The sequence below is a fragment of the Hermetia illucens genome, chromosome 5 (assembly GCF_905115235.1).
Source record: "Hermetia illucens chromosome 5, iHerIll2.2.curated.20191125, whole genome shotgun sequence".
Lineage (NCBI taxonomy): Eukaryota > Metazoa > Arthropoda > Insecta > Diptera > Stratiomyidae > Hermetia > Hermetia illucens.
In genome coordinates, this window is record NC_051853.1 from 41,214,462 (window position 1) to 41,230,979 (window position 16,518).

Genomic DNA, 16,518 nt, shown 5'->3' on the forward strand with positions numbered 1-16,518 from the left:
AGACTACTAACTGAATAATCCGCAGTCGGTTATCATTTGTCTCCTTATTTAAGCTATGGGGGCCAACGTTTTACCTTAATAAGGTTCCGTTCCTACTTGATGATTGATATCATACCCGGAGATGCTTCGAGGTTTCATTCTACTGTATCCTTCGCCGAGTCTGCAGTTTCTTCTGTAGGACGTGAACGTTAATGAGGCTTATATTTCTAAATTTGCCTCGTAAGCGGAGAGTGCATAGCTATTCGCTTATGTTTTCAATGTCGATAGCAGTAGGCTTAATGTTTTGGCTGGTTAAGAAAGTGTAGGGTTGTCAACCCTACCTAATCCTCAGTCTGGAGAACCAGTTGGTACAATTTGTCCCGTTTTTTAGGGCCAGACACTCGCCATCATCCTTCTTCGTCTGCAGCTTTTCGTTAAGAAAGTATTCGCAGCGGACACCACGTGGAGGTGGAAGTAGGCTTTGGTAGTAGAGCTGCTGGTGTTGGTTCAGCAGGTGTTTCCCAGGTATTATGCTTCATCATGGGTATCAATCCACCTTTCGCCCTGGGATCTATACTACCATTTGACCACCAAAATTTTTTTGTGCCGCTTTTTGCTGACAGACCATAAACTTTAAAGGACGCGATCCACTGAATGAAAAGCGATATCTTTCATCTCTCTCAGACTTGCAATCTTCGAGGCCTTCCCAAGATTTTCAGTTGCATCAATTCGACGTAAACATAGCAAATGAAGTTTTATCGTGGTTGGTGCATTTTGAGAGAAGTTCAAAAAGAGGCGACTGGAGTCTTTATGCCAGTTGGTGGCAGCGACGATGTTCTGCTGTTGTTGTTGTTGTTATTGTTGCATTCGTACCCCGCCAGACCAATTGGGAAAAGTGTCTTAGTCCCCACCAACTGTAGCTCGTTGTATCAGTCCTTTTCGGATGCCTATGTTTATGACTATCTTCTCATTCGTTTTTTTTTTGCGAATTTTCATATTCTTTCTAGTTTGTGGGAATAAAGTGACGGGTGAAATGAAACTTTAATGGTAAACGGAAACAGTTGGCTTTGGCGGTGCCTATTCCCTGAATTCAAAAGAGGAAGATTGAATTGACTGAATTCTAGTAATTCCCGTTTTTGTTTGTTTGTTTATATAACTGATACTCTATGAAGGAAGCAACTAATTAACCTTCTTATCACCTCCTCGCCGAATCACTCGAGTTCTGCTGAGCTTGGTTCTCTGATGCACCGTGATGATTGACAACGTCACGAGGCCATTACGAAAGATCCTTTGGGTTGAGTTGCAGCGGAAACGGAGGTCCCCATTACTTCACGATTGCTTGCTTTCCAATCCTGAAGTCACATCTAGTGCATCAGGTTACACAACATCAGCCTACCGTAACTTCATGCCGCATTTGAATGATGGACGTGATAATGGACGTAATCTTTTTAACTTTTACGAATTTGATGATGAATTTAAATTTGACCACTTTTATCTACTTGACGACAGATTCGCAGCTGATTATATTTATAGATATGAGGAACTGGTTGATGATGATTCGCCTCGGTCCTGCCCCTCGCTCCTCATGGAGACACCCTTTTCAGAAGTTGTGTAACAAATTGGTATTGAAACTGTAATGTGTGGAGAGGAATACATCTCCTCACATTTCTAATCCAGGCTAGCTCAGAAGGTTGTCGATGGGTCTGTTTAGTATAGCAACGGTTAGTTCCTGACGGACCTGCACAACCAGTTTCCTGATTTTTCTTAGATTTTTGGGGTAGTTCTCCTCTCGTGATTCTCCATGGTCAACTCGCACAATCACTTGGTCATCGCGCAATTTACAATTGGCATCAATAAAGAATATACGCCAATGTTTCCTTTTTTTTATAATTGGATTGAAACACAAATGTCGCGGTTAAGCCATCTTCGTATGTGCCTGTAAAACTTTTTAGGATTTCTTTTTTAAGGTTTTGTGTACATCCAAATTAAGGGGGAGGGGGTCTCCATACATGCAAAAGTGGGTGTAAATTTTTTTGTCACCAAATATAGTCATGTTGGGTATCAAATAAAAAATTTTTATTAGTACTTTTTGATGCGGGTCTTAATTTTGACATTTGTTCGAAAGGCGGGAAGGGGTCAAAAGGGATCATTTCTTTAACGGACCCATTCTCAGAAACTACATAACCGAAAAATCTGAAAAAAATCAAGAGGCTGCCACTATATGGTGCCAACGAACTACGCATAAGATTCATGGATTTTTGTATATGAGACAAAAGACACTGCAGTATTGAAAAGGATCGTCAACGATACACTTCAGTGGAATGGCATCTAGGTTCTGGTCGACCTTCACGATCACGTTTTGTAATTTCTCTGGTTTGGAATAGAACTTCTACATCCATTACAAAAGACAAAAGAAAGGTATGGATTGTATTGATTAAACCGCCAGGCTTGTAATTTTAGCTGGTTTGAGCGTAGACGTCTCTTTTGTTTGAAAATAAAATGGTCCGACCCCCCATTTATTTAATGGCAGACCGCATCAAATTTGTTTGATCCTCAATCAAAATAGAAGTAACTATTGTACTTCAGGAGGTGACATTTGAAATGGTTCCACCACAAATTTATTTTTCAGTGGTGCTTGTCAACGCACCTCTTTTATTACTGTTGGCAAACCATCACGGCGTTACTGACTTTACTATCGGAGATTGAGTCTTTCCTACCGCTTTGCACATTTTTATCCTCGTGGATATACTAGAAGTATCTGAAACACACTCTAGACAAGGTCAAAATGTTATTTCAAGATCGACAAATAGAGGAAACCAAGCTTTAATTGAAGTGACAGGAGTGGTCAACATACTTGCTGCTGGTCGGTTAACTTTTAGCTAGTAACGGCCTTTGGGTTTTATCAAAAATGGCAGGTAATGAACATTTATATGTACATACTTTATAGGATTCCGATTCCGTTCTATTAAACAACGAACGGAAGAATGTTAAACAAAATAATGGAAATCAGCAATAAGTGAAATGAATTATTTCATCCAGATTGTACCTTTTGTGTTTACGTATGTTATTGAAAGGAAATCGATTTCAGATTCACTTGACCGCACGATGGTTTCTATTTTTGAATAGAAAGTGGAGTGTTTTGATACAAATCGGAATCTTACATGCATGTGAGATCATCATATAAAGTAGGAAAGCAATTTATGCGCATGCCATTGAACATATCTAATTTCATAACATTTTCTACATCAACTCTCTCGAAAATGGATAAATTTAAACATAGCGTTCATGCCCTATGTTAAACAAAGCGAATTTGAAGACGTATTTCAATCCCCATGTGCATTTATTAAATGCATTTAAATGTAAGGTAGAGCGGATTGGGAAGACTATTTGTATAGTTTTGGGAAGTAAAACTGATAAGTGAAAGTATCTAATGTGTTTTTACCCACTTTTGATTAAAATTCCGTTTAGCCAATTTGTAAAATTAGTCCATAAACACACTACAATTATTAATACAATCTAGTGTTCGATAATGTTTTTTTTTATGAATGTTAATTGCAAGATTGGTACAATTGATCCACAAGCTTAGTGTAGACGTGACACCTTTAAGCAAGAGTTTGGTATTATTGGACGATTCTTTACCAAAATAATTTCGTTCGTTTATGTATTTGCCTTTACAACAGCTAAACCCTGGCTTGGGAGAGGCGGTGGCAACGGTGGCGGTGGAAATGTCCCAGACGAGGGTGCTAACCACGCTGGTTGCGGTAATGATAAGAAAAACAAAAATTAAGAAAAAATGATGAAAAGAATAACATAGGTAGGACTGAAAATTTAAAAAGCGGTCGGATCGGGGACCGAAATACAGAAAAGGGGGAAGCATGCCCCTCATTAAAGTATATGAATTAGATGGTAGCGATTTAGCCGCTCTACTTAATGAGGGCGTGAGGCTCTCGAATTTTATTCTCAAAAAGACGGGTGGTAAACAAATTGATGATTACCAGGAAGCAAGGGAGGTCCTCGAGCGAGTGAAGACTCCTCACTTTACCTACACCCCAAAGGAAGAGATGGTGCAAACCTTCCTTCTGGAAGTCTTGAATGCGGATGAAAAGCCCGATGAGGTGTTCAAAATGCTCTAGTGTCCCGTCTTAGTACTAGGAAATTCGTTTTGGAAAAACCAATTCTGCCCGGAGAGCCGGAAAAGTGAACTGCCAAATAACCTTGCAATGTGTAAAATACGGGAAAGGCCATGCCGCAGTCGAATGTTCGCTGAAGCAGAGGGCCAGGAAAAAATCTTCTGTGTCAACTGCGAAAGCGGAGGGCATCCGACTTCGTGCCGTGGAGTCCTGCATACCGCAGTGTTAAGGTCACAGGGCAGGAACCGAGATCAACCCAAAGTGTCACTGGTGTTGGACGGTACTGTTCACAGAAGTTGTCCGACAAGGGGGAGCTAAGAAGCCCCAACAGGGTCCAAGTGGCGGGATGAACACCATTCTCTATAAAATACTAACCATGTATGAAAACATGCAGCATATGCTACACGTACAAAATACAAAAATAAACAGTATAACAGAATATTTACACAAACAGCATGCCCGCTAGGCATCTTGCAGTAATGGAGAGGAAGATGTTGCGTTGGGGAAATGGCGTCTTGATCACATCCGAAATGAGGACATCCGCGATAGATATGGGGTTTCACCGATCCTGGAAAAACTACGAAAGAAGCGTCTTCGATGGTATGGTCAAATTGGTCTGAACATCAAAGTTCGAGGCTTTCGATACCATTCAATGATTTTGAATTCTTGAGGAACGATTGATGACATTGTGATGGGGGAAAGTGGTACCGGAATACTTGTGAATCGCCTGAATTTGAAACTTTTGAACGTATTATGTTTTCACTGCCTAGAGGAGGGAATTTATACATACTATCAATCCATGCAGTGGGCCAGCCAAATTCAAGGAGGAATTTCATTCTCCATTTACGATACTCGTGTTGAACAGGCTGCATAATTATTATATAATATAATAGGCGGGGATTTGAATGCTAAGCGTACCTCGTGCCTAAACGCCACAAACAATCCTAGAAGGGTATTCCTCAAATCTTGGATAGAACAACACCAGTCATCTTCAGATAGTCCAACCTGGCCCAGGGCAAATTCCTAACGCGCGTCTTTAATTTTAAGAATTCTCAACGGAAACTACAGACTCCTCCTTACGATAGCGACCATAACGCTATTTTTATAGAGGTTCTGTACGGAAGGATATGAAATTGCAGCCACAAAACGGCTCAAAAAAGGGAAAAGCGTTCTGCTCACTCACGTCAACAAAATCTGGCGGAGATATGGGGACTATCATCATCCCATACTGGCTGAGTTCAAATCACTGCTTAAGATCGCGCGGAATCTTATCCGCCAATATTACATAAATGAAGTGACCTCCCGATGGCGGGAGAAGTTAAAGGGGTGAAATACTCCAAGCAATTCAGATGTCATGTTTACAAAGATAAATATGTTATTCCGGAAGATGTCACAAGTAACTGTGTCGAGAATCAAAGCCGGTAATAGTGAAATACAGTACCTCAATGACCCAGGTATAGACATTAATAGTGCGCTTCAGCGCAAGGCAATTACATCGGGATGGATAATGCTCTGAAACTCAAGCTTATAGGAGAGCACTTTGAGTCGGTGTATCGGACTTAGGGCCAACGCGACTTTCGGAAATCGTGGAACGGGACGTTCATAAATTTAAGAGCAGCTTAAACGGCACTACAGTTGTCCAGTTCAACCCTGCGATGCAGGCTGATTTCATACCGAGTGATAATCTGCTTGATTGCTTCGTTTCATATGGGGGAATTAATCCATATTTAGATGAGTAAACAATAAGAGATCATACGGTAAAGATGACATTCCCACGTAGTTCTCAGGCATTTACCAGACATCGCCATTCGGAATTATTGCAGCTTGTTCAATAATTTATTGAACAATTCCTTCTTTCCAGGACAATGGAAGAAAGCCCGAGTGTTCCTGATCTTAAAGAGAGGGAAGGATTCATCCAGTTCTAAGAGTTACTTCCCAATCAGTTTACTGCCTAATATCAGCAATGTATATGAGGTTTTGGTATTAGGGAAGAAATTATTGTCGAATGCGCATTTCAGATTTCGATCTGGACAGTCGACACTACATGTAATAACAAACCTTCGTCTGATATTTGTTGGCGGATTAACAATGGTGAGTGGGTCGGTGCTTGCCTTATAGACATGGAGAAGGCCTCTGATACCGTCTGGCTCGATGGCCTGATCTTCAGAGTCTTAAAGAACGGCATGCTGTACGGCAAATGATTTGTCATCACAGTTGGAAATCTCACTACTAATAGAGAATTTCATGTTCTGAATGGATTGTAGCAAGGAACAGTGACTGTGCCTACACTGTTTGCAGTATTTTCCGGCGAATTACTTAAATCTCCAAAAAGATCATTTGTTGCCTTCGCTGACGATTTGGTAGCCTAGACGGCACATAAGAAGGTAACTCAGGTGCAAGTTGAACTTCAAAAGATGTTCAATGACATTAAGTTCTTCACGAACAGCTGGCGGATGAAAATCAATGCGCAAAAGTGTGAAACGATTCTGTTTCGAAATTCCTTGGCGTACGTCAGTAGGAACTTGAAAAGGAATTCGAGAGATTTCCCCATTGTCGCGAAAAAGAATGGTTCTGAGCGCATCCCTTATAAAAAGTGCGTTAAATACCTCGCAAGGCATTCATGTCACTTCTAAGACTCTTTTATACTCCAAATCTTAGCCGAAAAGTTAAAATCATTTGCTACCTTACTCTGGTAAGAGTAGTACTCATCTACGGGTGTCCTATTCGCTTTGTCCTGGTCCTGATGATATCCTGGCGGAAGATTGCAAACTGATGTTCCGTCAACGGCCAGACTTGCTGCCTGAGGCGTTCAACGTTTGCTTGAAGGAGGGCATTTTTCCTTGTCGTTGGAAAGTGGCCAGACTCGGGCTGATTAGCAGGGTAAGCTCCATTCTGACCGCTGTGTATGCTTGACGATCCGCGTTACCGGGGAATTATCTTCAAGGCACTTCGGGTTCAGAACAGGAAGATCCATAGTGGATGCTATTATGGAGGTCGTAGATGTGTTCCATCAAGCCGCTGCTTGATGTCAGAAATGCCTTCAATTTCGTAAGATGGACAGATATGCTAGACACATTAAAAAAATCACCCTACGTGCCAAGCTATCTCTTGAGGATATTGAGGGATTTTGTCAAAAACAGCTCCCTGCTCTATCCGTTAGATGGCCGAAGAAGAATGGAAATCACGTCGGAAGTAGCAGGGTAGGGCCGGACCTTTGGAATGCTTCCTATGATCGTCTGCTGAAACTCGTGAAAATTGATATGCCCAAAGAGTCGCGCCTGGTCGGTTATGCAGACGACATTGCAGCACTTGTTGCCGGACCCACTGTTGAACGCGCATCTGCGTTCTATGTCCCAGCTTTCGACACCACATCATCGAGTTTTTTGGACCAGGGCCTTTCTTGGTTGGCTTTTTGCAGGACCTGTCACTAAGAGAGTTCAAGTATTTTATTTTGCTGAGGATTGCAGAAAGTACTTTGCCTCAAACCCTTCTCCTTATTTGAGCTTGGAATCCGCGCGTCATGTAAATAGCCTAACGCCTAAGAGGAAATCGATGAACGGCTATTACTTCTTCCTAAAATACCTCGATTAGGGACTTGATATCTGCCAGAATAATGAGTCTTAATCAGTTAGGTTTCGGTTGCAGTTTAAGTATAAAAGGGATTTTTTTGGTGGGTTAATCCCTTTCTTGAATTCATGTCTACAATTCAAAAATTCCAATCAGATACCATTGGTTGAATTAATTGGAAGTGTACCTGAAAAAGTGGTCGCTATACTGTGCGGTACAACCTGTCTGATCCAAAATGTTGTGAGAAGAACAAACTCAGATTGGGCAAAATGTAGTATTAAAGATGTGTTTTCCCTATGTTAATTATGTGAGGCCAACAGATCTGTCACAAGAACGTCATTAAACATTTACCAAAAAAGCAAAGGTGGAAATAGATAGTGGAATCAAATCACTCTGCCAATTTCGTCACTGCAGGACTGAGACAAAGAGTATCTTCTTGAAAAACCAGTCCCGGAAGGAAGTATCATTGCATCATTGATGATAATGCATGACCTCAGAGAAACTGACGTTATTTAACTTTAAATTTCTGTTTCATTTGAGCGACTAACCGTTACTATGTAGTATTGTTGGCATCCATGTGATTCAGTGCTTCTTGCCAAATTTAGCTTGAAGAAAATTATTTCTCAAAAGATGGTTGAAGCATTTTTAAAATGTAAGATATTTTTAGCTTCTCCTACTACGTGTGAAAAAATACTTGGAAAACACTGAAACAATTGCTAAAAATTTGAACGTCAAGTGCAACGAAACCATCTTTTCTTAATTTTCTTCAACATGACACAATGAAAGTACGTTTATTTGTACACAAATCATTTACCTCCAACGGAAATAACTGAGAATTTGATAAATTATACTTAGATAAAATCCAACTTAATCAGATGTAAATAATGACAGTGCTTACCTGTATTACGATAAAGGTCCGAAATAAGTTTTTGAGTCATATAAGCAGACTTGTATGTATATAAGAGCGGAGTGAAGGTAGTCTAAAGCTTTCCGTGATTATAATGTCTTCAAATAGACCGACGACAATACGAAAATGTGTGATTCATTTCACGTTCTAGATAACAGATACCTCTAGCACATAGCAGCTACTCGCCTTTAGTATGTACTGTATGCGTCCCCATTTAAATTAGAGCAAAAACGGCTTATCATGATGGATATTCGTTGTCGAACTTTCCTATCTACTAATTGTTCGTTTCTTCTTTGGTGATCTTACAAGTGATGTTGGTTTGTGGTTTCAGCGGAACGATACTATGGGCAATTAAGAGGGAAGCACTGGTACGAGTATAGTTTTTCGAATATCAACTTGAGACAATTAGATCCCGGAATTATTCCATCATACATAAATTATTAATAATGAACAATTAGGATTCGAGGAATCGCGATCTTGTGCAGAATATTCTTAAATTGGCGCCAATTTAGATGAGACGTGAGAGAACCACAGCGCCTGCGTCTTCTATTCTCATCTGGCTAACATAAACACTGCTTCGAACATAATTTCACAATAATTTAGCAATTTCTTCCAATTTTAGGTTAAGGTTATTTACCTCACTCTGTGTATAATTCAAGCAAGCACTTCTTAAGCAATCAATTCACGGTTGGTCTGTTTCTCACTGGTTTTCTTTGAAACACTCGAGAACCACGAACTTTAGAAGGAACCAACTTTTACGCACCCACATCCATCACTAATCAATCCAAGACACCCCCGGAAATTGATCCTGGCTACTATGTTTCCCGTTTAGTTACGCATTTCCTGCTTAGCAGGGCTACAGATCCACTGGCGATCGCGGCAAGTGATCCCTAGATGCGTTCGCGTGGTATGGCCCAAAGACCAAGAACAATGAGTGCATGAATCGTGGGCCAAAGCAGTCACGCTTTATGAGCTCCCCCGTACTATGTATGTATCTACGGACCGCAATTTATCTACGGGATCCACTTGTTCGTTTGTTGTGTTTATGGCCGCTTACTTACTAGACTACGGAATTTAACGCAAGTGTTTTCAGTTTTACTTCGTCACGGGCTTCGCTGATAAACATGTTTGCCGTTTGTATCTATGGTATTAAGTTCAGGGTGGGTTCTGTGGGCGGGTGGAAGGTTGAAGGTCGTTGGGTTGCATTTGGAGTTGCCGTAGGGAGGGCTCTCTGTGGTGAAGAAACGATTTTCAAAATATCTTTATTTAGAAAGCTTTCAGAGCATTCTAATTCCATTTTTACAGAACTTGATACGAAAGCGTACACGAATATGAAATTGCTTTAGAGATAAGATAAAATTAGGAACTTCCCAAGCATGGGGTCCTAATTTTATCAGCAACGGTCAGCAAGTAGCTTATCGCCAGGTAATCACTCTGATTAGCAATGTATACAATACAATCGTATTCTGTTAGGAACAATCAATTGGAAATGGTTCGGAAAATCTCTAATGAAAAGGAATGGTAGCTCTGCGCATTTGAAGATGCATAGCTTATAACAAGGACCGTTAATTAATTCCAGTTCATATATAATCCACACCATCTGATTCCACTTGTGCTATCTTACAAAACATGTTTCCGTATCAATAATGCAGTGCAGCCGGTTGCCAGGGAGAATTGAGAGCTTGTAATTACCAAACTCAGTTATTATCTTACAGAATAGCTTTTCCTGGAAAAATGTTCCCCACATATGTGCATATATCACACTCGTACTAACTGTTTTCCGCTGTAGATTTATTGAAATTCGAGAGCATCGGTTCGAAGGTGATGGCAATAATAGTGCATTTAAGCGTACCGAAGGGCATCATTGTCCATTGACTGTTCTGGTGTTTTGACTATTGTCGTGCCCTGTGATGGGTTCAAAATGCTCGTAATGAAGGCATATGTGGTTAATTTAATCTGTATTCAATGCAAGGTAGAGTGCACGTAGTGAATTAATATGCATAACGTCAACTAATTCGAGGGCTGTGTTGAGAAACAAAGAGCAACATTTTGAGTCATCGATGGATTGCCATCAAAGGGCATTTGAATATAATTTGTGAATTTGGATTTTTTTCATTGGTCTAGTAGCATGGGTTTCAATGTGCAGACTAATTATAATTCTAACTTAATCAAACCTTTTCACATTCAATGCGTCGCTATTGCATTTGTTTGGCCTATCCAAACTTTTATACAACATTTTGATGATATACATAAATCCGTGTTTAGATACCAATGTCGAGACTGTTTTTCAGTTCTAGCATTATACTAAGTCAAGGGATAATAATACTTTGTTTGCATGAAAACGTGGATCATTTTCTACAATTTATAGAAGAAAAATGAATTAATATTTTTTATTTTTGTTTTTTCCAAATGTTAATGTACGGTTTAAGGTATACGGGAAAATTATTTTCAAATCACTTTAAAACAAAATGGCGGCGCAGTAGGTGATGAAACGACTCTTTCTCGGAATGACCACCGTGGGTGATAATTTTTTATTTAGAACAAAAGACCAAAGAGCTTCCAGAAATAAACATAAAAACCTAGTGAAGTACACAGAATTTTTTGATTTTGAAATAAATTGCCTTAATTTAAAAAAAAAAAGTTTACTTTGCGTCTAAAATCGGTCATAAAATTGTTTGATTTTAGTCAATCGAAATCTCATGTACTTTACTAGGAAATGCTATTGGAAATACTATATTTTTTTTTGCTAGTAGGGTAGTTGAATGCGTTTACGCACAGAGTGTTGGACTCCCGTAAAAGCACGCTGTCGGACTACCAACTAGACACCTCCCTGTCATCAGAGAACTAGCCTGGAACCGTTTGACACATTATTTCGGGTTAGCCCTCCCGCTCTCCCGGCCTTGGAAGCCTTTAATTCAGGGAATTCCTTTCACCAACGAGAGGGGAGGGGAGGAAGGGAGTTGCTAGTTCAGGGAACCCATTCAATCAATCAATCAATCTTCTTGGCAATAAGAAGAGCCCTAACATAATGTGGACTACGGTTCCAGCTGCCAACGCACTTCAGCATCTCTTTGACAATGTTGTCTGGAGACAGCTCCCCTGTGTCTGCATAAAGCTGCTGACAAAAGGCGTCCCACCTCTCGCAAGAGAAAATGGTGTCTTTAGCGTCGTCCGCCCAATCCTGTGCAGGTAAGACTGAAAACCTCCATGCCCGCTTAGAAGTTGGGTAAGGAAGTAATCAATCTCACCGTGCGTTCTTTTCAACCACGGGTTTAAATTGTCGATAAGCCGCGCAGTCCATCTGCCCCTTGGCTCACTCGGTAAAGGTGCGTTGACGTTCTTCACGGGCAACCACCTCTCTTCAGTTTTCGCCCTTACAGTGGTAGATAGCTTTGCGCTCCTTCGCTAGGAGGGCAACGGGGTTCACTCCCGCGATTACCATTCACAGCCGGTTCGGAGACTTTGCGATAAGCAGATGCCACTCGCATAGTTCCCCGCCTCTATACTTGAGCAAGGTGTTTGCGATGCACTTCCTTGTCAAGGGCATCAGCCGATACTTCCGTTGCTTCTATAAGGAGACGTTTCCTACTTGATATAGGGCCCGACTCAAGGCCGCGACTCCAGCTGCAGCCCTGTCCGTTGCTGCTTTGATTTGCTCGAAGAAGCTCATCTTCGACTCGAGCATTAAACCGAGGTATTTAACAGCTGGTTTTGACTCTATAGTCAACTCGCCGATCGATATGGGACGCAGGGTCGGGATTCTCCTTCTGGACAAGATGACTACTTCAATTTTTTCCAGCGCAAGGCTGAAACCGTGATCAGTCATCCATCTGCTTATCTGTCGCATCAATATGCCAAGTCTTCTTTGTGCCTGTCCAACAGTGCGTCCAGCACCAAGTGCCGCAACGTCGTCTGCATAACCGACCAGGCGCGACTCTTCGGGAATATCGAGTCTCAGCAGACTATCGTAGGAAGCGTTCCACAGGTCCGGCCCTAGGATGGATCCCTGTGCTCCTCCCGATGTGTCTCATAGAGCAGGGAGCGGCCTTTCAGGTAATCCCTCAATATCCGCAAGAGATAGCTTGGCACGTGAAATTAATTTTCTTGTGTGCCTAGCGTATCTGTCCCTCTTACGGAATTGAAGGCATTTCTGACATCAAGCGCTATTAGTCTATCCGTCAAGATCGGCGGATGTGTGCCTCGGCTCATGAGCCCCATCTACGACCTCCATAATAGCATCCACTGTAGATCTTCCTGTTCTGAACCCCAACTGCCTTGCGGATAAGTCCCCGGCAGTGCAGATCGCTTCAGCGAGTCTACTCCTGATGAGCTTCCTGAGCACTTTTCCGGCCGTGTCAAGCATACACAGCGGTCGGTATGCAGACGGGAGCTCCGGGTTTCCTTTACCCTTGCAGATCAACGCGAGTCTGGACACTTTCCAGCGATACGGAAAAACGCGCTCCTTCAAGCAAGCGTTGAAAATTTCAAGCAGCAATATTGGCCTTTGGCGGAACACCAGTTTGTAAACTTCCACCGGGATGCTTCCTTCACAGCCTGCGCCCCGAAACGTTGGCATGGATCCGTTGTTTTAAAACCACGAGCCCGGTTTTCGCCGCCATTTCCAGAATCCGTTTCTCTCTGGTGTCTGACTTAGGCATGCACCATTCAAGAGCCCTGGCATTAAAATCACCGTCTACCAAGATTCGTCCCTCCGTGCTCGAAACGGCGTCCTTCAGAGCATCAAGCCTCTTCGGCCCGACTAAGGCTTTTCGTCCAGCAGGAAAACGCGACCAGGGCGAGAGGCGCGCGATGGGTCCGTTTTGACTTGCGGCAGCTGACAGCTGGGTTGAGGGGGCCATGCATCTGGTTCCCAGCTGAAACCCCCCTTTGGTTTTACGTGGGGGTGGAGTGTTTTGGCGGAGCGAGCTAAACTATTTTTGACAGAGAATTTTTTTTTTGGAGTCAATTGGAGTTCTAGCAGAGAAAGGAGGAGAAGACCGACTCCTCTCAATTTAATTCATAAATAATAAATTTAAATTTAAAATCTATTTATTTGAGTGTAATTATGCGGTGGTTCCAGCGATTAATTATTTGAAATAATAAAAAGCTTGTTTTTTTTTATTCGCTAATGTTAATATTTTTATTTTTGCAAATACCGATATTCCGGGAACCACTTGTTCCCTTCATCAGTGCTAACAAGACTTGTTGTTCTAAAATCTATTTATGTTTTGTGAAATAATTAAAAATAAAGTAAGGTTACCTTATATATCCCATAACTGGAGCATGCCCTTCATCTCCTTCGATTGGTTTTCGTAGTTACCATGTACACTTTGAAACTCCATCCTAGAGGTATAAGTGATTTTGAGGTTTCTCGTTCTTAAAAGCGAGTTACTTACCATAAAACCAATTTTGTGTTTTCTGGCGTTGAAGATTTAAGTGCTAGAGACACGTAGCGACTTATTTCAAAAGATTAATAAACAGATTGTTAGCCAACAAATGAACTCGATACTTAAATGGAGAAATTTGCTCCAAAATTACCTGCAAATTGACACCAAGACTTTTTTCACAAAAATACTATTAAATATAATTTCTCAATAGTTAAGGAAGCATTGTAGCCATTAAGTCGAAGAACAAGTTGAATAACCGGAAGGTAGTGTTATGCTCTATAGTATAGCCCATATTACTGCAAAACTTTATGATTCTAGGATAAACTTCTTCGTTTCTATTCAACTTTTAAAAAATATCATCATCATCATCATCAATGGCGCAAATCCGATTTCTGGTTTAGACCTGCCTTAATAAGGAACTCCAGACATCCCGGTTTTGCGGCAAGGTTCAGCGATTTGATATCACTAAAAACTGTCTGGTGTCCTGCCATGCGCCATCGCTTCATCTGAGACAGGGTCTGCCACGTCTTCCTTTGCTACCAGAGATATTGCCCTCATAAATTTTCCGGGCAGGGCCATCCTTACCCATATAGATGAGTTGGATTTTATCCACAACCAGACGGTCGTAGTATCACCCACAGATTTCACCGTTATAGATGCCCCCGAATCACCCATGCTCATGACGTCTTACACTGTTGATGATGTTGAATGGTCTCGAGAGTGCTGCTTTTATGTGGCCCCGCACAATAGTCAGGGTCAGCCATGCCAATTTCGCTGGAATACCGAATTCTCTCATGCCCAGGTATAGTTTTATCCTGGTTAGGCGGCCTTAAAGTTTATAAAAAGATGATGCAACTGATGGCCATATTCCAACAGTTTTCCATCGCTTGCCACACAGAGAAAATCTGATCGATTGCTAATTTGACTAGAGTAAAACCTCTTTGGGGCTATCAGCAAGACAGCGAAGAATATCTTATAGATAGAACTCAGCAACGTGATACCTCTATAATTGCAGCGTGATATCCACCTTTTTAAGTCTGAGACAGATAATGCCTCGTGGCCAGTCGTCAGACATTGATTCACTGTCCTACACCTAGAGCATAAGTTGCACCACCTGGTGTAGTTAGTCACCTCCATATTTAACGAATTCGGCTATAATCGGTTTCTTCCGACTTATGATTTTTAAGCCGATGAATTGTACGGACTGCTTCTTCTATGCTGGGTGGTGGCAACATTTGACCTTTGTCTTCAGTTGGCGCGACTTTCAACTTGCCGATGTTCTGGTTATTGAGCAGTTCATCAAAATACTCAACCTATCGCTTTAATATGCCGTTCTGTCGGAAATCAGATTTTCCTCTTAGCATCGAGGTGTGTAAGGCTTCATCCTGCTGACTTGTTGGTCAATCTTCCGTACCTGACTCCTCGCGTGCACTTATTGGTTCTCCCAGGCTTCCTTTTTCCGTCTGTGATGATTTTGATATCATACTTGAGACAGGCTTCGAGGGTCCGCTCAACTGCCTCGTAGAAGGTATCCTTCTCCGACTCTGCAGTCTCCTCTGTAGGGGCGTGAACGTTAATGAGGCTTATATTTCTAAACTTGCCTCGGAAACGCAGAGTGCATAGCCTTTCTTTTATGTTTTCAAAGCCGATAATAGCAGGTGTCTTTTTTGGGCTGACTAAGAAACCTACTCCGAGCACATGGCTTACTGGATGGCGGCTATAATATATGATGTAGTGGCTCTTCTTCAGCTAACTGATCCCTTTCCAACACATCTCTTGCAATGTTGTTACATCAGCGTTATATTGGGACAGCGTATCGGCTAGCTGCTGAGCAGCATGCGATTGGACCAGGGAACGCACGTTCCATGAGAAAAGGCGCAAATCGATATTCCGTTTTCATTGGCGGGTTCATTGTTGTAAACTCCATCCTGTCTAAGGCTCCTTTCGTGGGTTCGTAATGTCGGTTTTCCGTGTAGGGTTGTCAGCCCTATCCAATCTCCCAAACTAGAAGAGCAGTTGGTACAATTTGCCCCGTTTTTAGGCACAGGAGACCCACCTTCATTCTTCTCCGTCTGCAGTTTTTCCATTAAGAAGGAACTCCCAGCGATCACCACGTGGAGGTAATAGTAATATACCTCTGGGAAAAGTCACATGCTTCAAGAAGTAGATGGTGCCTGAAAATTAAGGCGGGTTGACTAATATTATGGATAATGATAATTTATAATAATTAGACTTTACTATGGTCCCGCAGAGATATGAGCCAGAGAAAAGTAGGGGTGGTCCCTTACCGCAACATGGCTCTGCTGGCGATTTGGGATTGAGGCCTCCTTAGGGTCCCCCAATCCCAAAAATAAACAGCTTTACCTGAACAGTTGAGACCCGTAGCGGTTTTGAGCCATGTTAATTACAAGCACGAAGTTGTAGAGGAAAATGGTATAAACACCATTTTGGAAATAACTACGAAATAATCTGGATTTTATTAAATCAACTCATATCATACTTTAAGTTACATTATCGTTTGGGTATTTCAAAATTCGTATATCTATCT

The 16,518-nt window shown here is 41.7% G+C and overlaps 1 protein-coding gene across 1 annotated transcript in view; it reads right to left on the minus strand.

Annotated features, from left to right (window-relative positions):
* The window catches only part of LOC119658469 (protein unc-13 homolog 4B), a 114,274-nt gene extending 104,635 nt beyond the window's left edge, over window positions 1-9,639 (minus strand). Inside the window, exon 1 of the mRNA XM_038065887.1 lies at window positions 8,575-9,639. The gene's annotated coding sequence lies outside the window, so the exon portion shown is untranslated. The remainder of the gene's footprint in view (window positions 1-8,574) is intronic.
* Window positions 9,640-16,518: the final 6,879 nt, after the last annotated feature.